Here is a 24,626-nt window from a genome sequence, read left to right as displayed (position 1 = left end):
TATTTGATAATGTCATCAATATATGACGTGGAAAATGAAATATTAATATAGATAAGATCTGAACAATGGCAATCACAATTGACACACCAAAGTGAATGAAGGAAATGTACCAAGAACTCACCAATGAAGAGGGGTGATTAGCGATAACGGCTGCCAAAGTACAAAGAGTCTGTCTTCTCCGAGAATGAATCCTGTGCTAGGTAAGCCAATCCCAAAGAGCCAGATCTAGACACATACAAATTATCAATAGGAAAGGACCTCAGCAGTCTGTATTTATGAATTTATACCTTTGCAACAAGATAATTAAAAACAAGAGGCTATGAATTTGAGGATTTGTGAAGGTAGGTATGGAAAAGACGGAGGGAGAAAATGGAGAAAGGAATGATATAAATTCCTCATAAACGAATTTCATCCAAAAAAATTAAAATTATCTAACATTCATAGAGTCATTGAAAACATGCCATGGTCTACTCAGTTTCTCCTATTTCTGTCACGAGAGCGGGAACTTCTACCTCATATAGCACTTTCCAACGATGCAAGGTTATGCAGAACACCACAGAAACAATGGACAGAACGATTCAGAAACCTCCTCTGAATCTGAGACTAGAGCAGGACCATGGAGAGTTCCCAATTTCTCTGCCAACTCAACAAACCCATGGGAACAAGAGCAGTGTATCCAGTGTAACCAGAGCTTAGAGATGAGTTTCACTGCAGCTCAGATAAACAAGAATGCTTGACAAAATACACAGGGACATGAAATACATCTTCCCACCCTGCTTTCAGTCTAAGCCCAAGGCACTTCAGAAGAAACCGAAACTAGAACAATTAAAATGTACACCCATGCCAAGTTGGGCCCAGGGGTGCACACCTTAATCCCAGCATAAGAAAGAGATAAATGGATCTGTGTGAATTCTAGGCCAGCCTGTTTTGCATACAGTTCCGCAACACTCAGAGCTACATAGTGAGACACTGTCTCAAGAGAAAACAAAAATCAACAAATATCAAAGCTAATGACAACAAACAAAATAACAACAAAGGAGAGAGAGAGAGAGAGAGAGAGAGAGAGAGAGAGAGAGAGAGAGAGAGAGAGAGAGAGATGACACATCCATAACTTTAACTGACCAGGTAAACCCAACCTCCTATACTGACTGAAGGACTAACTGGAGTGGTAAGTGACCAGTATCTGTTGTCACCAAATAATATTTTGACTCAATTATTAATTTTGGTAGCGGTAATTGAGAAGGACAGAATAAAATATCTTCTAATCCTCTGCTTAAAAAAATAAACTTGCAATCTAAAAATAGGATGTAATCCATTTTATTAGAGTCAATTATTATCAGCACAGTGACCAGGAATATTCAAATAAATACCACTCTACTGTTTTTCCCCATGCACTTGCTTTCTCGCGTTTCTGTGTGTACCCTGCCTTTCTCTGCAAATGTTTTTCTTCCTGTAGATGCAGCATTAAACAGAGTTTGAGGTCCGTATTTTAAGTTAGGAACTCGTAAAGATGTCTTGTGCAGTGGAAAGAATTTCAGGAGAAAGGCGGAGATTATACAGAAAAGCCTAATGGAATGCTAACCGTGGAAATTATTTAATAACATAATAAAGGGATGTGTTTAACAGACCTATTAGTAGACGCGACGCTGTAAAATGAGAACCAACTTGAAGCTCTAGAGCAATAAAAGTTAATGAAACTGTGAAAGTGTCAGTCCACATCACTTCTAATTTGTTACCCTCTGATTTGCCTTCTTCTTGTTTCTCTACCCTAGGGTTTTACAAATACCTCACTGACCATTGCATTCCCTCTTCCTTCACTTTCTATTCATTTCTAAATAATGGTACAGGATGACAGCCATGAATGGCAGCCAGTTGAAGTATGGATTCCAACAATAGGAGACACTTGGTATGCATCCAAAATCTTAAAATCTGGTTCAAAATTAAGTAACCAAATAGAAAATCGCCTGGCCACATGTCAAAAGAAAGTAGGGGCTTATTTACATGAAAGAATTGCGTTTCATGTAGGTCACAAACTTTTCTGCTCAGGGAAAGTTCCCTTCAAATTTTCTTTTCTCATTCTTAGATCTTTGTGAACACTGGCCTTGGACAAATTAAGCATCTATTGTTGGTTGCAATAGATGCAGAACAATAAAGATCTTAATGACATGTAAGTATGAGTTAGTGAAAACAATATCCATAACCAAGTAGGCACTGTGTAAATAAAAGTGATTTGATGCTGATTTCTTTTATTTCAATCTCATATTCTTGAAGAAAAATGGGCAAAAAGAATGTCGAGTGTGTACAAGCTATGAAATATTGAATTCTGGACAGCAAGATAAATATTATCTGTCTGTCCAAAGTTGTTCAAGTGAACCATGAGTCAAGCTGACTGAAGAGACAGTCTCCAGGTTCAGTTTCTCTCTTCCAATTTTAGAATTTTATTTTACTAATCTTATGTATATAAAAGCCTCCTCTCTACTCATTTCTGAGAATTTATGAGAGAGTGCAAGAATATCTAAACATATTGTGAAGAAATAACAGTAATAGTTGAAAGTAAAATTTATAAACATATATCTTGTCCCCTTTCCTGTAAGGCTATGACTCTCCTATTACCCACCTGTGACAACAGTTATGTTAATAGCTTTGTTTTCCCAATGATGGAAACAAAATTAAAAGCTTCATACGTGCTGGGCATGTAATTTACTCAGAAAGGGGGTGTAGCCTTTGAACACCACCATCTTTATGATCCCTGGTACTGAAAGAAAAATAAAATCTCAGCTACGCTAAACTAATATAAAAAGAATCAGGTAAAATTGATTCAAAAACAGGTTTAAAAAAACTAGAATTCTAATCTGGTCTTTGTTCATTGTATTTGATATATATTAAAAATATTTAAAATATTACATTGTATTAATAATTTTGTGCAAATGTGGTATGCTAATGCTGCGCATATATTATCCAGCCATGTAACTATGAGTGCAATAATTAATTTTAACTGCAGGAAAGCACATTAATCGCTTGTGAAAACTTAAACTTGCACATCATTTGTCAATGTTTATGTCACGAAGGATCTCTAGTATCTTAAATCCATACACCTGCATTGAAATTATCTAATAATATTTCACACCATATTAATCAAATACAATGAATAAAAACGAGCCGGCTCATACAATGTTCCTCTTACTTGAGATTTCTAAGTTCTGAGCAAGTTACTGGCTTAGGTGTGCAGTGCTTAGTAAACACTACAAAGTCATGACCCTATTATAGCTCATAGTCAGCCTTCAACATTAGGGCTCATTTGCTGTAGCACTAAGGTCTTCTAGTGTCAGTGTTTATAACAATCAGAAAGAGAGAGATCATGTCTTACCATACCTTGTTAAGAGATGTTGCTCAGGCAAGGTAAAAACTGTCAGAAAGATCTAGTGAGGATTGAAATGTTCACTTTGATTCTACAAAAACAAGACTGTCTATCTATCTATCTATCTATCTATCTATCTATCTATCTACCTACCTACCTACCTACCTACCTACCTACCTATCTATCTATCTATCTATCTATCTATCTATCTATCTATCTATCTATCTATCTATCTATCTATGTGTATATATATATGTATATATATATATATATAAACTATTATTTAGGAGAGGACATCCCATACCAGTTGTGTTTTGTTTGCTCATGAGCCATTTCTTACGTATAAAATAATTCTAGAAATTTAATTACTATTAAAGGTGGATAGTTTCAGTGATGTTTTAAAGTACAGCTTACTTCTGAAATGTTTACAGAATGCCTTGCCATCATCATGAAGGGACTACTGAGACATTTCTCGTGCACTTTGCTTATTGTGTGGCACATAATTAGCTCCAGCTTGATGTGGCTGATGGCTGAAATAATATTGAGTCCACCTGTTCCATTTTATTCAATTCATGTTTTAGCATTCTCTCTCTCTCTCTCTCTCTCTCTCTCTCTCTCTCTCTCTCTCTCTGTGTGTGTGTGTGTGTGTGTGTGTGTGTGTGTGTGTGTGTGTGTGTGTAGGAATATGTGCACATGAACAGCGATGCTTGAAGAGCCCAGATATGGGGTGTGTCCTACTCCTTGGTGCTAGTTACAGATTATTTTACTGCCCTTGAAGCCACTGCTGGAAACCTAACTAACGTCATTTGCAAGAACAATACTTGCTCTTAACCATGCTACCATCTCTGCAGCCTCTGTAATTCAGTCCTCTTTAGAAGAAACTGCTACCAAAACTGTCTGGAATGTCCACCACCAACCAAAGCTTAAAGTCTGAGTTGAACATGGTTCTTTCTGTCTCACCATTGAAATTACTGAGCAATTTCAATTAGAGCATAGTAGAATGATGCCATGACTTCAGTTACATTTTTTACCATGAGATGAAAGCGTTTCATATGTTTATTGGTGTACTCTTTTCTGAAGCACTTATTCTGTCCTCTGGGCTGTACTTCTATGGATAGCCTGTCTTCTGTACTGATGGTTCTCTATATAATTTTGGGTATCATTCTTTGGTACAGTACAAAATAATCTGTGGTTTCCCATTGTAAGGATTTCTCTTTCTCTTTTCTCCATTATAGGGTATGTTTTTTTATAAATTGTTTAATTTCAGTGAATTCAGTTTGTGAAATTTTCTTCTATACTCAATATTTTGAGTCCTTTTAAACAAAAGCTTTACCTGAAGCGATGGCATGCCAATGCCATCCTATTGTACTTAAGAGGTTCTGTTCTTTTACTATTAAATTTACATCTGCAACCCATCTAGACTTAGTTCATTTAATTAAGTGATGTGCGGTTGAGTCAGGAGTTCACACTCATGTTGATTAAAGCACAGTATCTACCATCCAAGACCTTGCTTTCTAATGATTGTGGCAGACGACAGGACCATTTACGATGACATAGTAGTTTTACTTCACACTATAACCAAGGAAAATGTTTGTTTTCAAAATACACTCCTTGATTTGCATTTCTGAACACGAGGAAAGGACTTTAATTACTTTCTTTGTTAATGAGAGACATGATTCACGGCCCCAGGTGATATGGACATTTGTAGAACCAGATTCCCTTTACTCTGCATAATAATTAACGAGATTCTTCGGCTCTCCTCCTCTCAGATCTTCAGGGTGTTCTGAAATAGAAGACCATTGTGTTTCTTCACCAGCAATGGCCCTTGAGAAAACTTATGGCCTTGACCTGAGAAGAAAGGAGGTGCACAGAGGCTCAAATGGCAGCTACTATGGCATAGAAGACTTGGAGCACTGTGGTAACTGTTCAATTTTTGCTTTGTTTTGTTTTGTTTTTGTGGACTGTTAGATAACCTTCACTAATGTTTATATCATTGGATAGATGCTTTAGGTTTACAACATAGAAAGACGATAAATTATTTGATTGGATTCCTTTCTGCCTTTAGGATTTTATTTCCTCTGTGTTGATTTAATGTTTTACACTTTATTATTAGCACATATTAACTATACAAATGTGTTTGCATTTCATATTGACATCCCATTCTTACACATGATATAGTTTACCATATTCACCCCATTTCCCTCTCTTGTCTGCACATCCTCATTCTTGCCCCCTTACTCTTTTCAAATTGTCCACTTTTACTTTAATGTCCATTTTTCCTTAAATGTAGATGTCACATATGACAAAAATTTGATATTTGTTATTGGAAATCTACCTTGCTTTGTTTGAATAGATATGAAATAGGTATGTGTCTCTGTATATCTGTATGTCTAATGCCTCTCTCTCTCTCTCTCACTCTCCCTCTCTCTCTCTCCCTCTCTCCATATATATATATATATATATATATATATCATACAAGTGTATCTTTCTATATAATTGGCATGTTAATAATAAATTGAAATTTATTTTATGGCAACTCCTTAGACAAAATTAAATTTAGTAGTGAGACTTTAGTGTGCTTATTTACCTTTAAGAAAAGATTAAATTTTACTTTTTGAAGCATGATATATATTTTTTTATTTTATTAATTTTTATTAATCATTTTATTCCTTTACATTTCAAATGATATCCCCTTTTTGGTTACCACAAACCTCAGATGAATATTTGATAATGAAGATGCAGGGTCTCCTCAACATTTTCTGAGCTGATAAAAATTTTGATTTTACAAGACCCATTGTGGAATACATCATTTTGCTTACCAAAACAAAATGACAAATCTATGTTTAAAGCCATTTCAGAAGTGGTTAGAATTTCTGACTTAATCTCAAGCCAGAATTAATTGAATGATTTTATGTGTGTAACTGAAACTTAAATCAGCAACTCCAAAAGCAGTTTTAAAAATTGCACATCCTGGGGTTGGGGTTTTAGCTCAGTGGTAGAGTGCTTGCCTAGCAAGCACAAGGCCCTGGGTTTGGTCCCCAGCTCCGGAAAAAAAATTGCACATCCTAATAAAGTCATAATAATGTAATACTCAGCTGCTGAAGAAGGATAGAAGATAGGTATGCACTCACTGATAAGTGGATATTAGCTGAAAGCTTGGAATACCTAAGAAAAATTAACAGATCATATGATGCTCAAAAAGAAGGAAGACTAAAAAGTGGGTGCTTCTTTCCTTCTTAGAAGGGAGAACAAAGTATTCATGGGAGGAAATGCAGGGACAAAGAGTAAAGCAGTAACCAAAGAAAAGGTCATCCAGAGATTGCCCCACCTGGGAATCCATCCCATATGTAGTCATCAAAGCCAGTCACTATTGCTGATGCCAAGAAGTTCTTGCTGACAGGAGCCTGATAGTGATGTCTCCTGGGAGACTCTGCCAGATACTTAATGATACAGATGAGGATGCTTGCAGTTAACCATCGGACTGAGTACAGGGACCCCAATGGAGGTGTTAGAGAACAGACTAAAGGAGTTGAAGGAGCTTGCAACCCCATAGGAAAAACAACAATATCAACCAACCAGACTTCTCCAGAGCTCCCAAGGACTAAACCACCAACCAATGAGTACATATGGAGGAACTCAAGGCCCTAGGCAGGTATGTAGCAGAGGATGGCATTGTTTCACATCAATAGGAGGAGAAGCTCTTGATCCTGTGAAGGCTTGTTTCCCCAAAGTAGGGGACTGCCAAGGTGTTTAGGTGGGAATGGGTGGGTGTGAGTGGAAGCGTCCTCATAGAAGCATGGGGAGGGGGGAAGGGGGAAAACATTTGAAATGTAAATACATAAACTATCCAAGAAAATAAAATTAAAAAGGAAAACAGTCTAAAGCAAAAAAAAATTCAAGAGACTTTTTCCCCTTAACCAAAATGTGGTGTTTTTAATAGCGGAGAACTATACATATGTAGTAAAAACATTTTTTAAAAACTTTGCAATTCATGACATATGGCAGTCTTGAATCTGAGCTGAGATGATACTGGTAGGACAAGTCACAATGCATAGTATGGCCACAGTGCAAAGTGTCAATTTTGTGTGTTCAGAACCAAGATGAAAGTGGAGACGTAGATACCAAAGAAAGAGCTGAAATTGCTTACATCGTTTTTTTCCCAATTAAATTTTGGTTGTGAACAATGATTAACATTTACTGATGATGATGTTTTTGCAAGCTCCACACTGATGTGCATGATCCCCATATGGGTTTGAAATCTATAGTTTTATAAACTGCTTTAGACATCCACCATTCACCTTCTCTACACAAATTTCCATCATCTTTTCTGCCCCTATTCTCATCCCTAGTCAGTGTCCTCTGCTACATTGAGGGAATTAGAAGAAGCACATGAGAACTTCCACACATCATCCTTGCCTCTCCATCACTGTCTCAAACCATGCACCATTGGTTCTTGTTTACCTTTGTTAATCAAGTCCTTCTGTTGTTGGGTTGGCTCGGTCCGTCTGCTGATTTGGAGTCCTCGCTTCATCTCACGTGGTCAAATGTTCCAGGAAGGTTCCATTTTCTCTTTAACCAGTCATTACTACTATAAAATAAACATACTCTTTATACCAACGTGCTCAAGAGTGGACCTACTTCTCACACCAGCTATCATCATAACCTTCGTTTTTGCAATTGCTTGTAGCCTATGCCCTTGACTTGTTCCTCTCTGTATTCTATGTTCAGTCTTCTCCAACCACATTTTCCCATCATCCAATTATCCCACCCAACAGCCCACCAAAAACAAAATCAAAAACGAAAACACTTTTCTAGTAGACCAAGGATCACCCAGAATTCTCAGTCTTAATTTAAGAGTTGCTTCCTTCATTGTAAAGAACTATTCTGAACTGCACGATTCTCCTTATCTGATGGATTCTACCCTCAGCTCACTAATGCTGTCTCCCTGGACATTGCTCTTTCTTTGCTTGCAACCTGGTAACTCAAACTGTGGCCGTCTCCATCTGATATTTCCAATTTATACTCACTTCCTTCATGTTCTTTGGCAATGAAAGGATCTTATAAGAACCGCTATTATGGTGTGCTTTGTGAACCATACTAGCCTACTCTTTCCCTGGCCAGGAGATGGATGACAATGGTCCAGAGTTGAAGACATGTCCACATATGCGTAAATCATCCATTGGAACAAAAGAATGAATTAGAAAATGTTATAAGTATTTAAATATTTGGACTAAATTGCAATGTCAAGAGAAATCATGTTAAGACTGAAAAAGAGTCTAGAACTTATAACAATGATAATAGTTTTCTTTTTATCTTTCATTTATAAAGTGAGTTACATTATTAAAGATTATACAAGGTGTCATCATGAAATTGAAACAAAGAAGTCACAACCACCATGTCTGTGTGTGTGTGTGTATGTATGTGTGTGCATGTGTGTGTGTGTGTGTGTGTGTGTGTGTCCTCAATTCAATGCAAGTCATTTTACCTTGCTAAATACAGCTCTTTATTCCCCCTAACCTTTCCTTTTAAGGTACCCATTGAGTTTAACCTCTGTCTTATTCCATTTCTGAAAGTGAAATGTTTTGGGCTGAACTTGGTTGCTTAGTTTTCACAGTTTGTTTTCATTATTATTGTTAGGAGGCCTCTCTACCTCTGAAAGTAAAAACGTACCTTAAGGTGTCTTTCTTCTTTCTTTCTTCTTTCTTTCTTTTCTTCTTTCTTTCCTTCTTCCTTCCTTTTATTTCTTTTTCCTTTCTTTTCTCTTTTCTCTTCCTCTTCCCTCTACTTCTTTTGCTTCTTCTTCTTTTTGAGGAACAAAGACATGTAGAAATGAGATCTAAAATCTGCTGGTGGGGCAGATTATACACTAGGATAGGAAGTTGGGTTTTAGGTTGCTTTAGTGGAAAGGAAATTACTCATATCAACACTACTATGTAATAGAGTCACTAAATTTAGCTTTTCTTTAGTGTAAGACCTAATGTTTATACAGTAATATGAAACTTCATTTTACAAAACTGTGATTTTCTTATTGCCCTTTCCTATCTTTCAACCAATTATTACATCTTTCATTATTACATATTATGACATTTTTAGCACATAAAATCATTTTGTAAAATCTGTGCTGATTTCACAGAAGAAGCTGACTTGGGAAATGGGGCCCAGTAAACTAGGTAAGATCAAAAGGGTCTGGCTTCCATTTGAATTGTTTGAGAAAGCACTAATAGACTTGGGGGACTTTATTTCTTTGTCCTTTACAGAAAAGGATATGCATATTTACAAAGAAATTTTATGCAGTCATTGTCATAGATGAAGGTTATATAATTATGTCCATTTCCCATGTGATACTATTTATTTAGAAACATCAGGTATACTGAAACCGCATAACCAAATAACAAAAATCTTAGTAAGTACTCTTATCAGAAGCCATGGAACAAAAGAATCCATCCACATGTCTATTTAAAAGCTACTTAAAATTTGTATTGATTTGCATTAAATATCTCTTAACTACTTTTGACATTTATTCTAAGATTTATGGTAGATCAGATTACGGAAATAACAGACCTCTTTGCATTCAGCAATTTTGCTTCCCTGTCCAGTCACAGTGACAATTAGTGCAAACCCCAGCAAGATGCTATGGAAGACGCTTGAATTTAGAAGTGAAGTGTTTGGATTTTAGAGGTATTCACATAACTAAATGGTTTACAATGCATAATCATATGTAGTTCCTACCCAAGTCAAAATATTTGATTTTCCTTTTAAATGACCTTTGTGTAACTGACCAAGCTTTCAGAAAAGTTACTGAACCTGGAAACTAGTGAGACTTCAAGGGGTTGGAGAGAGTTTTCTCATGCCCACGTGGTTAAACTGAGTCTCTAAAACTGACACTTGTCAGGAATTTGCCAGACACACTCAATAAGTCACAAAGGACCTAAGGCTTCATTCAGTGCAGATAACCTGATCCCCTAGAAAAATTTTTATTTTCTTCATATTGCAACTATTCATAGATACCTGCAGATACCTATTCATACCTGCAAAAATGCGTATTTGTCACATAGAGAAGGAACACTATTAAAATAGCATTATGCAAATGAAAGAAAAGGGAACGATCATTTGACCAAATAAAGTGTGTGATTAGAGTAATGATATCTCATTTCTCTCTTGTGTTTCTCTATTGGCTGTGTGGCATAATTCCTACCAAACCTAAGGGTAGTACGGCAGCTATTTCAGTGTCTAGAGAAACCCATAAAAACAAAGGTCCCCATCTTTTAGTTCTGCAGTCAGGTTTTGCCCCTGCACAGTTTTGTGTTAAGGCGAAAGTGCCAGAATAAATGTGGTGTTACATTCAGTTTCCTCAGTAGCTGTTTTCTTACTCTCGATCCAATTTAGTCTGTACCCAATGAAATTATCTGATTCTAATTAACTAAGCTAAAGTACTAAAGGGGAAGCTGTACTCTTTGTCATTGTTCATTTGTGGGAAAAATTTTGTCTATTAAATGATAGCCGGATGATGCTGTCAGCCTGGGATGGCTGGTTGTCTCCATTCATGCATATGGAGAGCTTTTACTTACAAAGTAGATGCCCTCCCAGAATTCTCAATTTCTGCAAACACACTTGGATTTACACAGAGTTGCTTTGGGTGCATGGAATTATTGGACTCCTCTCTCTCTCCCCCTTTCTCTCTCTTTCTCTCCTTCTCTCCCTCCTTTGTTCCCTCCCCCTCCCTCCTCTGTCCTCCTTCTCTCCCCACCCCCTTATGTGTACAGAGAGCAGAGCACCTGGCCTTTAGGTGCTATCCATCTACACTGTTAAATGTGTTTGTTTTGATTTTTGAAACGTAATCTCTTCATGGCCTATCTGGAGCTCATCGGGCAGGCCAGGCTGGTTGACCCGTGATCTCAGAGATTCATTCGTCTCTTCATCCCAAATACTGGAGTTAGAAGGACATATCACCATCACCAGCACTTTTCTTGCCTTAGTCTTGAGAAGGAACTGCAGTCTGAGTAAAGTCAAGCACTTAACCAGCTGAGCTATTTCTGTCTGCTCTTAGATTCGGCGTTCCATTGGAACGTTCTGGTGCCAAAGTACATACCTGATGTTTGTATTCTTCAAGTACTGGTGAGGGCTCCTTGGGTAAAGGATGCTGGGAGACAGGAGGTGAAAATGGGTTCTGAATAAAAGGGCATTCACTTCTCCAGAACTACTAAATTGTAAGCAAAATAAAGGACAGTTGAAATGTTGAGATTTCTTTTTAAGTCAACAGATTTCTTCCTCTCAGGATTGATACTGTTTATCAATCTCAGTATGTGGGCGTGCTTTGTAACTTCTTAAAAGTTTCAAAGTGAATATTCCTCTTTATGGAAATGAAGCTTTCATCAATTAGATAGCCATCACAATGCAGCCAATAACACTGTATGGGAGGAGATTTTTGTCATACCAGTTTATGAAATCTGACCTTGGAGAACTAGAGATTTCTCAGGAAAATGATTCAGAACTACTGGCAGACATTTATCCTAAACATTACATGTAAGTGGTGTTGGTTTAATATTTTAGATATCCAAAATTCAAAATTGAAAGGAGAGAGTAAATATTAGCTGATGATCTGGATATATCAAAGTTTAGTGTTTGGTGACTTAAGATAACCATTGGTATTAGTTGATCAATTAGCCCAAGACCAGGTTTTTCATGACCTGATATTATTTGAATAACCAGAACCTTACCAAGTATGCTCTTTTTATTGTGTCTAAACTTATAAATGATGCTTATTTGAATAAATATCTCCTTTTACTCATTTTGAAGGAGTCAATTCAATTAGAAAACCTCAAGTACGAGGTGTAGACACTGGACTAAAACTTCTGAGAAGATTGGGTTCTCTCAGATCTTCTTGATAGTGAATACAGAATGGTGGAATCCGTTGCTTGGATGTTGTTTGCTTAGGTTTTAGAAGACTATGCACCATGACACGTTATAACACACAGCCATATGGCCTTTTTTCTGAGTGGCTGTGTGGAGCAGGACTAGTGAAGAGCTGGGGATCTATGCCAGAGAGATTATTGTCATAACTGGGCTTAGTCATATCAATGCTTACAAAATTACAACAGTCTTTGCTATGTTCCCTGAAACACAATGATTAAAGAAAAGCAGTAAGTGGAAAATGCATATCTCAGTAGTCAATGGGTTTCCATTTCTGGAGCCAGTGTGGTTTCAAATGTACAGCTGACTGTACGGTAATCATGTAGGGTCTCTTAATTTCAATTTTTTCATTCCTTAGTCAATACTTCTTCAGTGTGTTATTCTCTTGATTTACTGCTCTTGCAACTTGTTTAAGGTATTTGTAAACAATTTATACATTATAATTTACTGAATTAGGTAGATTAAGCTTGTTCTTAGCTTTATTATTTCAAATGGATGAGTTGTTCTGAGACATTCATTGTTTCCTACAGAGAGCCAGCCCTGTATGCTATGCCAACTGCTCTTGTATTGTCAACATCAACCTTCCTCCTACTGGCACATGGGTCAGTTGTTGATCCTTGAAATCAGGTTGGTCCTCAGTTACTATGAGGCTGAGTAGTGCTTTCTCTTCTGCCTTGGTCTCAGCATCCTCATGTGTGCAGCACTGAGTCAAGTCTGACAGCCCTCCTGTGGCCCTGCTGTGAGGAATTCCAGACTGACTCAGGTGGAAAGAGCTCATGGAGCAGCCCTGAGGCTGCATGAAGACATGGAGATCTTCACCGAGATCTCAGCTTCTCCAGCTATTGCACTAGCTACCTTGTGACCACAGTACATACCTAATCAAGTTTTCTTGTGCGTATATCTGTACCTACTCATTTTGAACATTTGTGCAGGTCTGGCTCTGTCCAGGTGGCTAGAACTCCCAGTTTTTTCATACAAGGAAACACTGACAGGCACATTCTTCAGATCAACACTGGCAAATAAATTTCTTGAGAGATGATGGAGGAAACATATCTGCATTAAGCTATCTCACAACCAAATACAGCATGTATTTGCTATTTTAGATGACCTGATCTTTCATAACAAAGGTTCTAAAAATGGGAACATATTTTACAAATGCTTAATGTGCCTTAAAATGCATAATTAATACAACTGTCATTTTCATATTTATATCTAATAAAATCAACTCTGAGCCTTGAAACAAGGTGAGAGGGTAGTCTCTATCACATTATGTAAATTTATAAATGAATATTTATATACTTAAGATAACCAAAGCATTCTAAGCATGAAAGTTGTGGGGGGAAAGTAGTGGACATCTAATACTTCAATTTAATGCAGAGCAAATAAAATTTTAACAAATTATTGTTTTTGGGGATTTTATAAATTGCTTCAAGTCATACCTATATTCCCTCATTATTTTCTCTCTTGATATCTCCAGCGCTTGTAGAGTTGCCAGTAATTAAGATTTATGTGCAGATTTATGTGATCAATCCCTTATTCCATGACGCATCTCTCATTTAAGTTTTCCATGCAACACGTTTTTGTGTTATTAGTGCCTTAGCATCGTCCAAATAGCAACACAGACACGGGTCTCCATGTCCCTTTGAGTACTCACATTTAATACTGACGTGGCTGTTCATATGAAAGAGAAAGAACTTTATTCCTTATGTTGGGTAAGTTTTCCAAGAAAGTTTTATGGGCAAGGATTTTATTCTTAGACTGCAATGTCAAAGGCTCCTTCCCACACAAGGAATAGGCTTTTATCTAAAATGACTTATTGAAAAGATTAAAGATTTTTCTTAAACTCTATTTTTAAGTCTTTGTCTGAAATGACCTTAAAAGTGACTTATGACAAAATTTAATAGATTTTTTTTCAAATAATGTATTGACTGACTTTGGCAATTAAAGAATTTTTGTTTATTATTGTTGGCAGTGTGTGTGCGCATGCATTTGGTATGTGGTGTGTATGTGTGCATTTGTGCGCATGTGCTATGTATATATTGTGTGTGTTATGTCTATGTGTGTGTTTATATCGTGTGTATGTGAGGGGGGAGGGGGGAGCGTGTGCCATGGTGAACATAAAGATGTCCCTGGATGAGTCAGTTGTCACCTTCTCTCAGGTGGGGTCTCTGAGATTGAACCCAAATCATCAAGATTGTGCAGAGTACCTTGACCCACTGAGAAATCTCACTTGTGGACTTTCTACATTTATAAAACATAGATACTTTCCAAACTGCAATCACTTCCTTTAGCAAGTAAGGGGGATTTGGCAGACATTTCATGTGGAAGTTTCCATATTGATGCAAATATTTGCTTTTTAAAAATTTGTAGCTATTAAGTTTATATAAATCAAGACAATAACAGTGGTAGCTGACAATGGGAAGAGGAGACCCGAATAGGAAAGGTGGAAGAAATAAAGGAAACACTTGGAAAAATTGGCATAAAAATTAATGCTGGAAAATGAGACTCAGGCACAGTGACTGCAAAGAGACCAAAAACACCAGAGGCTAAATGTGACACCATAATTACAGCATTCCTAGTCTTATCGCTTCTCAAGAGTGTGGTGACACATTTCTTGCAAGTTTACCTCTTAATAACGTTTGTCCCTATTTTGACAAAGAGGAAAATTCTTTTCTTAGACTAGAAAGGTCAGGAAAAGAAAGTTGTTCAAATGTAGTATGCTTATATTTTTTTCTATCTGAAGGTTTATATTTAATCAGTATAGTTTTCAAATAAAGAACTTGTTACTTATTGCCAACGGAAACTTTATATATACATATATATGTATTCCCTTATCCTTATCCTTATTGATAGGATGGTGAATTGTAATTCCAATAAGTCAGTGTTTGTAGAATTTTACCTTCACATTCTTATAGAAATGTATAGTCTGAAGTAATTCGATTTACTTAGCTCACTCAGCTCATATTTAAATTTTTTATTTCATGCATACATGTGTGTGCCTGCTTGTCTATACCCAGCAGAAAGTCTAACATTTCCTGGAACTGGAGTAAGCAGTGGCTGTGTGCCACTTACTTTGGTTTCTGGATACTGAACCTAGATCCTCTACAAGAGTAGGAAGTGCTCTTAATCACTGAGGGCTTCTTAATCATATCTAGAACAGTCCATCTCATAAATAAATAGCAATGAAGTCCTAATACCTATAACTGAACTGGTGAACACTGTCCCATTGTCCTCCCACTGACTAAAGGAGAAGATGTCAGCTCACTGGGACATCCCTCAGTTAAGTACCCCAGAGGTAAACTACCCACCAATTAAAATGCAAGAACTCAACTTCGAAGAAGTCCCAGGCTCCAACCACTTTGAGAACTGTCTCTTGGACTTGCAAAGGCTTCCTTAGAGAGCTGCCCAAGAGGAATGTATCTAAGCTATTTTCTCAATCCTGCACAGATGGTTCATAAAACACATAGATTTATATCACAAGTCTCAAAATACCTTTCTGTTTGACAAGCACTGCCTTATTTTATTGAGGCTATACACGTATGTGTGATAGTTATCCATAAACCTTTAATTCTGTGGAGCCAAAGTCTGAAAGGACAATATGGATTAGACAATTTGGCAGGGACCCCTTGATCTTTCTAAAATTAATATTTCATTTTTTTCATGTAGATACTGATAGGTTTAAGTTATTATATTTGTTTGATGTTGTCTTGAGAGCTCCAGTGGCTGAGAATGTGAAAAAGGAGTTGTTTAATCACAATGTGAGCACTGTAGAGCCTCTAAGGATCAGACTACCTCCAGGCCAAGCCCCTACCTTTCACCATGGAGACCAAAAGCTGAACAATGGAACAACTGTGTAGTTTCAAAAGCAGCTTCTATCAAGCCATGTGTGGAAAGATGCATCCACACATTTCCAAGATGCTTCTTGCATCCACATGATATAACAGGTGTGGCTGTTACACACTTGATAATTAAATCTGGTCAATTACTTTAAAGTCTGGAAGAATCTGTTCCATTTTCAATTATGAAGCCATATATATATGCAGGCTAGGAAACTGGAATGACCTAATAATTTCACAACTATAACAAAGTCAATGACATACATACCTGAACAGATTCTATCTACATATGATAACAATGTAAATACATATCAACTGAAAAATGCAGCTATCAGGGAGGGTCTTTTCCCTTATGAACTTGTGTCAGATCTGTGAGTTCTGAATGCAGAGCTGTCTCTTCATGAGTTTATCTTCCAGATCTTGTAATGATGCATTAACTGTGGAAATTGATTTCCATTGTTGTTCTATTCATTGATCTAGTGTGTATGTCTGTGTAATGGGGATCTATGTGTCACTGTACACATGAGGTCAGATAATAAACTAAAAGACTTAGTTCTAACTTTACACCATGTGGGGCTTAGGGATGGAACTTAGGCAATGAGGCTTCAGGCTTCATGTCTCTCTCTCTCTCTCTCTCTCTCTCTCTCTCTCTCTCTCTCTCTCTCCTCTCTCTTTCTCTCTCTCTCCTCTTGCTCTCTCTCCTCTCTCTCTTCTTCATTAACAAAATCACTGTGTATCTTCATCCCATCAGTACGTTTGTACTACTATATTTATTGATATTTATTGCAGACGCTGTAACTTGCATTAAATTCTATGAGCCTTTCTCATTCCCTCTTTGAATATTGACTCCATTGTTTTAGTTCATGTGCTACCTATGTGGACACCAGGTACGTGGCCTTATATGTGATGCCTTCTATCTTATTTACTCTTTGTTCTTAGATGTTTTCAAGGTCAACTATTGGTCTTCAGGCAAATTCCTTGTCTGACTTGGTTTTGATGGTGTTTTCTTACCTTTAACTTCCTTTACTGGGAATTATTCTGCTTCCCCACACATCCTGGCATTTGTACTTTGTTACACAATTTTTTAAACTGTGACATTTTTATACCAGACATGTCCACTTGCAACTACACATGAACTTCTCTTACTGTCCCAAGATGGAGATTGTAGAATGTTTGATTTTCAGACCTCTGATGCAAAGTCCTGCTGACTTCCACCTGTCCTTCCTGCTGCTGGGAACCCTGAGTGAATATGTCTGGTTTTCCTTTGAGGCCAATGCAAAACCCACTCTTCCTCTCTCTTTAGAAGTTTTGAAGACATATCCTTTGTTCCAGGTGTGCTAAGATCTAAAACAATCCATCTACGGATCATCCTTTTTGACCAGTAAATCATTTTTTTAAACAAAAGTCCCTTGGTTCTCTTTGACTCTAGAAAAATTTTACTTTATATTGTGACCTTTACTTTTGTTTCCAGTTTCCTTGGCTCTTTTAAGCTACCTTAACATTACCTCGATTTATTGACATAGTCCCTTGTCACAAACTCTGACTCTTTCAACTTTTTCACAAAATAGGAGAAATCTCCTTAACATTTTCTTCAATTCCTTTAACATAGTTTTCAGAGATATATTTTATTTAAAACTTTCAAACTTTAAGCAAAGACTGTCTCCAAACTGACATAGAAAAAAAAAGTTGGTTTTATCTCTCTTCACTAGCCAATATAAAAACTAGAGAGCTGGAAATGAAAATTTCCTACTAGATCACCAGAGAACTGACTTTTATAGAGCAAATTGGGAAATTAGGAGAGAGGACAAATTGAGTCACAACTTCTTGAAGCAAAAATCTAAGAATGCAAATTATGGCAGAATCAGAAACAAAGTAGGAAGACCTGATCCATGAATAGAAAGACCTGATGCAGAATGGATGACTAGCTGGATGCCAGACATGTACTAGACATGTACATGAAATATTTCATGTACTAGACATGTGGACATGTACTAGAACTATTTCAAAGGACCAGTTTCCTTGAAATTTTGCGCTGTTATGCAGTTTCCTTCAAGAAGGATTGCAAGGTTTTCATAGTGAGGACCACAGAAAATCTCCTATCCTGCCTTGTATTAGGAAGGGGGAAAAAAGGTAGGCATGCTTGTAAGTTTAAGAATTTATTCCTTTTTCCCATGCTGTCATCAGAAGAAAGAATTTTAGCTGATTCCAATACACTGGCGTGTTAACAGAGAATAACATAGACAACAGAAAAGAAATATCAACTTCAGCTCCTTCCAGTCTTTCTGTCTGGTCTCAAGAGGAATGATCTTAGACAGAATTTTCAAAGTCATAGTCTAGGCACAGGACACAAACTCATAAATACTGAGATCTGATCATAGAGTTGACCTGTTCCCTCCCACCAAAGATGACTAGTAAAACAATAGTTTAGCAGGTGCTAACAAAAGATACAGAAATAGGAAACTAAGCTAGGTGGACACCAGGTGGACAGCAGACCAGAGGATTAGGAAGCCTCAGACCGATACCCACGAATCTCAAAGCAAATCTATCCTCAGATATAGCAAATTCAAACTACAGACAATTTCTAGGGACGTGAAAATCCTTGTCTATAGCGTTACAAAGCCAAGAATTTCATTGGTGTTCTCTCTACAGAGCATAAGGAAGATAAAGATGTATTTCAACAATGGTAGCAGCCTAGGATTCTGAATTCTATGAAATACTTCCTGGAACAACATGGAGAAACAAAGAACAAACAGTAAGATTAATTACTGGAGCTACACTTCAAGGACTTAACATTCTTTTTTTTTTCTCCATTTTTATTAACTTGGGTATTTCTTATTTACATTTCGATTTTTATTCCCTTTCCCGGTTTCCAGGCGAACATCCCCCTAGCCCCTCCCCCTCCCCTTCTATATGGGTGTCCCCTCCCCATCCTCCCCCCATTACCGCCCTCCCCCCAACAATCACGTTCACTGGGGGTTCAGTCTTAGCAGGAACAAAGGCTTCCCCTTGCACTGGTGCTCTTACTAGGCTATTCATTGCTACCTATGAGGTTGGAGCCCATGTATAGTCTTTGGGTAGTGGCTTAGTCCCTGGAAGCTCTGGTTGGTTGGCATTGCTGTTCATATGGACTTAACATTCTTAAAGAGAAGGAAGTTGCACACATTGAAACTTACATCTACATAAGAAAAACTTGATTTATAAGATAACTATCAAGACAGAATAAAGCGTTTTATTTATCATTAGGTAATAATTATTACAAGTTATTAACTCTCACCATCATTGTTTAATACATATTAGAGCTATTCGGGTGGTCTTTTTCTCTTTGAGGGAAATCTGTTTTATAAATGTCATCAAATTTACAGAATTTATTCATATGAGCTTTTTATTTTCCTTTGAAAGAAGATGGATCCATCCATGGCGGTGTTTTCTGATACAGAAAGTGTGAATCATCACCCTTTTTCCTTTGATAACCTCACTACAATTTTACCATGTTACTTCATATTGTCAGGGAGCCATTTTGAGGTTGTTGGTTGATATCATAGTATCCTTTTCATTAACTTTTGGTTGTTTCAGTTTTGTGTTTGGTTCGGTTTGGTTTAGGTGTTTTGCTTACTCCACATTTTCTTTTCATAGTCTTATGTTTTTCTGAGGCAAAAGTTAAATGATTAATTTTAGGCCTCCGTTTCTAACACATTTTCACACTGCAAATGCCCCTCTGAGCACTGCTTTCACAATATCCCACAATGTTTGATAAATGGTGCTTACACTTTACTTCTAAGATGTCTGTAACCTTCAAATTAACAAGGATAAAAGTCATGGAATCATTGTGTGCTAGTAACTGCCTTATTACCATGACAAAATACTTGAGGAAAGCAACTTAAAACAGGAAAGGGGTGCTGTGTGGCAGCAAGAACCTGAGGCAGATTCTGGGTGCACCCCTTGTCAGGGTGCAGTGTGAGCTCAATACCACCCAGCCTGCCTTCTGCCTTAAGTCCAATGGCCCAGCCCATGCAAAGGCACTGACCACATTCATGGTGGGTCTTCCTACCTCAACCAAATCTAGAAAACACTTCACAGACTTTCACAGGAGCTCACTCCCAGGTGACGCTTGATCCTGTCAAGTTGACGACCAAGACTAGCCACTGCAACATTCATGATTTTAATCTGCACTGAAGGATTCCTAATACTCCTCTAAAAAAGTGCTCATTAATTACAAAAATCAGGAAACAAAATTAAAAGCTTAAAGACATATAAAACTGCTTTAAAATTTACAAAGATTCTAAGGATTCCTTAGTACTTTTGAGGTATGTTTCCACTACCAATCCCTCTCAGTTCACAGAAGCACTGACTTCACCCTCTGTGTCTGGTAATAGAACTAAGCCGCTTCCGCTTCCTTGTTCTTGGATACCATTTCTTCATCTTTGCATTTAGGGTGGGGAAGTTTCTAGCGTTCTAATAGTTGATAGGTGACCTTTGATTTTTTTTCTGCTCCTATTTATAAATGAGGGACCATATGCATTATAAAGGGTTATTCAGAATGTTTTCTATAACTCTAGGGTGGTCTTCCTTCCTCAGCCCTCCATGATCTGACTACAAGCTCAACTCCCCTAGATGAGCTCTGGTGTTTGGAAATGTCATCCTGGAATACAAACGTGGGAAGCTACCAAGAAATACACTATTCTGTGTCCACCCATGAAGGAATGAGGAAGGTTTGGCTCTGGGCAGCAGCTAGAGTTCAATTTCCATCATATTTAATCTTGGGTTCATACAAAAAACATTTCTGTATTGTATGTCTGTGCTTGTTGTATTTTGTGTGTTTGTATAAGCTTCCAAAATAACACTAACAATTTTACATATTATCGGTTGTTATCTCTGTCTTACTTCATTCTCTCTTTGTCTTGAATTTGGGTAAAAGGATTAGGTTTACTTCAGAAAATTTCAGAAAGGTTTTGATTTACTTCTTCTCCTACTATTTCCTAGGAGAATATCTAACTGCGGACAGAACTATTTTATTTTTGCTATTTCAAATATTGTTCACAGTTCAAATATTTATCATATTTCTGGTTTTCTGTTGGACCTATTTTTACTTTACAGCCAGGTCTTGTGAATAGTTCTGTTGTAATTCTTTCTGACAAGTGTTTTAGGAAGCAAAGGCAACAATGGTCTGCCTTTTGTTATTCTTGAACTTGAAACACAAAATCTTTCAGTAGTATTCTCCGTCAAACATGCTAAACATCTTCATTTTCTGTTAGTGATAGAATACTATTCTGAGCCAGAACTCCATCATGCATTTCCTAATTGTGTATATTTATCATCTTCTCACGTTTTGCTCTTAATAGAATATTAGACAATGAATTTTCTTTTCCAATCAGCTTTTGCCTTCTTTTATTTACTTTGGACCAATTCCCAGAAATAGGATTACTGCGTCAAAGGAGATACGTGTTTATATGGTCCAAATTTCTTTCCCAGGGAGTGATGCCAATGTACAATGACACCAAGAGTAGATGTAATAATAGTGTTAGTGCACTTTTTCAAAACTGGGCTTTAAAACTATTTTAAATATTTGCTTCTCTGTGACTTTCGAACTGTTTCTTAATTAGTTTGTTAAGACTCTAATTATGACTTTTGCCTGACTAATTAGTAAAACAAGTGCTTTAAAAGTAATCCCTTTGATTTCTTTTTTTAATTAAAGCATAGACTGTGTTTGGACTTTTTCGATTTTAATGTATTAATTTTAGGTAACTAATTAAGAAAATGTAGTTATTACATTTTCATTCATAATTTCACCTTTCTCTATTTCTCAACTAAATCCATGCTCTATTTTCCCTACTAACAAATTACTTTTTACTAAGCAACCAGCTTCCCTCTTGCCTGTATAATTATAAAACACCAAATAGGAATTACTATTCCATTTTGTTTTAAAATGTGAAAAGTTCTTCCTCTTGTGCTTATCAGGAATTGTTTATAACTCACATATAATTGCTTGGAGATAAGCTTTCTTCTGGGGCTATGTGCCATGTAGACACAAGTGTCTAAAATCTAAGTGTCCATGACTGCTTTCAAGACCTTAAGGGTATTAAAAGAGTTGTCGCATACAAAATAGCATATTGGCATAAAGATTTTGTGCTTTGTTTTTCTTAAAAATAATAATTCAATTAGCAGAAAATGTCTACATTCTTTCATCCTAGAGTATAAGCATGTACTTGATGATATTTCGGCATGTATCCTATCCAAGACATAGAATTCATTCATTTTTTTATTTTTGTACCTGCTTTTCCTGGAAGAAGAGAAGTCAGGTCATCACCAAGCAGATGATAGGAATGATGGCATGTTGCATGCTAGAAACCAGATGATTTGTAGAAATCCTCACAAACTCTTTGATGTGAAGTATCTGCAACAGACTAAGTGCTGGAATTCTTGTCTTTAACAGCAATGTTAGAAGGTGGGTTATACTAGGATATATACAAGTCACAAAGGCTTCTTTTTCATTTGAATCTAATGTTTAAGACTGACAAATAATTTATTAAACAATTTTCTTCCGAGAAATATATGAATGTTATGTGATTTCCAAGAAAACCTTATGAAATGTGTGTGTGTGTGTGTGTGTGTGTGTGTGTGTAATTTTTGTTTGTGTGTGATATATGTGGGTATACATATTCTCATATGTGTGAGAGCATAAATAAGGGTGTACATGTACATCTATTCACAAGCATGTAGCCATAATTTTACATCAGGAGTTTTCCTCAATTATACCCCACTTTATTTACTGAGGCCGATATCCTTCTGAACTCAGACTTGCTAATGTGGTTATTTTCACTAGCCAGTTTGTCCAGGGGATCCTTTGTCTCAGCCTCCTGAGTTAGACCACTATGTCTGCACAGCATTTTATATGGGTGCTGAGCCTTTGAACGCTAACCCTCACATTTGTCCAAGTATGGTATCCATTGAGCCATGTCCCCAACCCAATTACCTGATTTTAGATGAAGAATATAATATTCAGGGGCTTTAAATACTTTGTCCTACATTATATAGTTTATCAATAAGCATGTAGAATTCAGTCATGTCTAAATTGTCAGTGTTCTGTGGCATAACAGTTTCCTAATGAATTTAATAGTGTTTATCTTCAGTCAGTCAAGTTAGAGACTGAAAGCAATTCAATAACTGATGAAAATGAAATCCATTCTTATATAGATGTGCATTATTCACATTTCAATTAATAAAATAGATGTTATGTCAGAAGTGATTATTACATATATAGCGCAATTTTCTTAGCAATGTCAACTAAAGCCTGTCTGATTTAATACTTCAAACAAACAGCCTGACAGTGATTTTTCTTTCTTTTAGCAGACAGAGATAGTGCATTTAAGAATTACATAAACACCTGTAGTTATTTTTTCTTCCCTGGTCTTACTCTGCTTCCAGGCAGAGCCAATGTAACTTTGCTGAAACACTAAAGGGAGAAAAGACACTGACCCTACTATCAGAATTCCTACTTGGATAGCCACAGCTGTTCATACAGAGTGATTTTCCACCCCCAAGGTTGTCATGAAAGTTGATAACATAATTGTGGGTCACCCAAGCTCTATTTAGGAGAGATCTGGGTGAAATTGTCATTATACAGAATTTTGATCCAGCAGCATGGCTCATTTGGCAAGGGCTCACATCGAAAGATATGATCTAGGCAAAATGCAAAGACACCTTGCATTATAGTATGCTCTGGCTGGAATACAGACACATCCTTAGTCCACACCTTAATCCCTAAAAATGAAGGTAAGGTTAGGAATCAGTCACATTTGAAAGTGACATTTAATTGGGGACAGACAAAGTAATGAGTCAGATTAATATTTGACAGAAGGAGTCAGGCATAGGATATGCCCAAACTTACCCAAAAGCAGCAGAGAAAGAGAAACTGCTTAAGAGCAGTGAGGAAGAGTGCAGAAGAAGCAGTCCAGTTGAGTGCAGTTCATTTCACTGCAGTTGAGCTTATTTCTATTTGAAACAGTTTAGTTTGGAGAAGTTAAGTTCAAGAAATTCAGAGTGACCCAGCCAGTCAGAGTTCAGAAAGAGTAAGCTTATTCAACAGTGAGCCTCTGAGATGACAATTACATCTGGTGAATAAAAGTTATTTTTATACATGGCCTTATGCCTATCATTCCATCTAGTCATATTTATAATTATAGACTCTAAAATCCTAACAATTTTTTTCATCAGTTGGGGGGAATGGGTATGTTTTGAAATATCATTCCATAATGTCTTTGGAAGATCCTGAAATTAATTACTCTTACCGTTGCTTATTTTCTCACCAATAGTCTTAATTCACCCAATACCTGAAAAATACATTACCCTTGTTAACCTGTTCACATTAAATTTCCTTTTTCAGGGACTTGCCCCATTCCTCATCTGCTTGGATCCTTGCTTTGGCTAAGATCCAAAGAGTACACTGTAAGTGCATATTATACGATATATTATCTATTCTACAATGTTCTAGTGGCTGAATGGTGTGCAATTGTATTGTTAATAAT

General features: G+C 36.8%; 1 long non-coding RNA gene across 3 annotated transcripts in view; it reads right to left on the bottom strand.

Moving 5' to 3' along the window:
- Positions 1-24,185, bottom strand: part of LOC120097925 (uncharacterized) — a 56,576-nt gene extending 32,391 nt beyond the window's left edge. For 2 of the 3 annotated variants that reach the window (XR_015641330.1, XR_015641331.1), the window contains exons 1-5: positions 23,990-24,185; positions 22,373-22,525; positions 11,448-11,498; positions 9,029-9,160; positions 7,820-7,946 (exon numbers count right to left, since the gene is read on the bottom strand). This is a non-coding gene — a long non-coding RNA (uncharacterized LOC120097925). The remainder of the gene's footprint in view (positions 1-7,819; positions 7,947-9,028; positions 9,161-11,447; positions 11,499-22,372; positions 22,526-23,989) is intronic. The other variant, XR_015641329.1, reaches the window with a different exon arrangement.
- Between the last annotated feature and the right edge of the window lie 441 nt (positions 24,186-24,626).

This window comes from Rattus norvegicus, chromosome 17, assembly GCF_021556685.1.
Source record: "Rattus norvegicus strain SHRSP/BbbUtx chromosome 17, alternate assembly SHRSP_T2T, whole genome shotgun sequence".
Classification (NCBI taxonomy): Eukaryota; Metazoa; Chordata; class Mammalia; order Rodentia; family Muridae; genus Rattus; species Rattus norvegicus.
The sequence above is the reverse complement of the archived record's forward strand: the minus strand, read 5'-3'. Positions and strand labels throughout refer to the sequence as shown.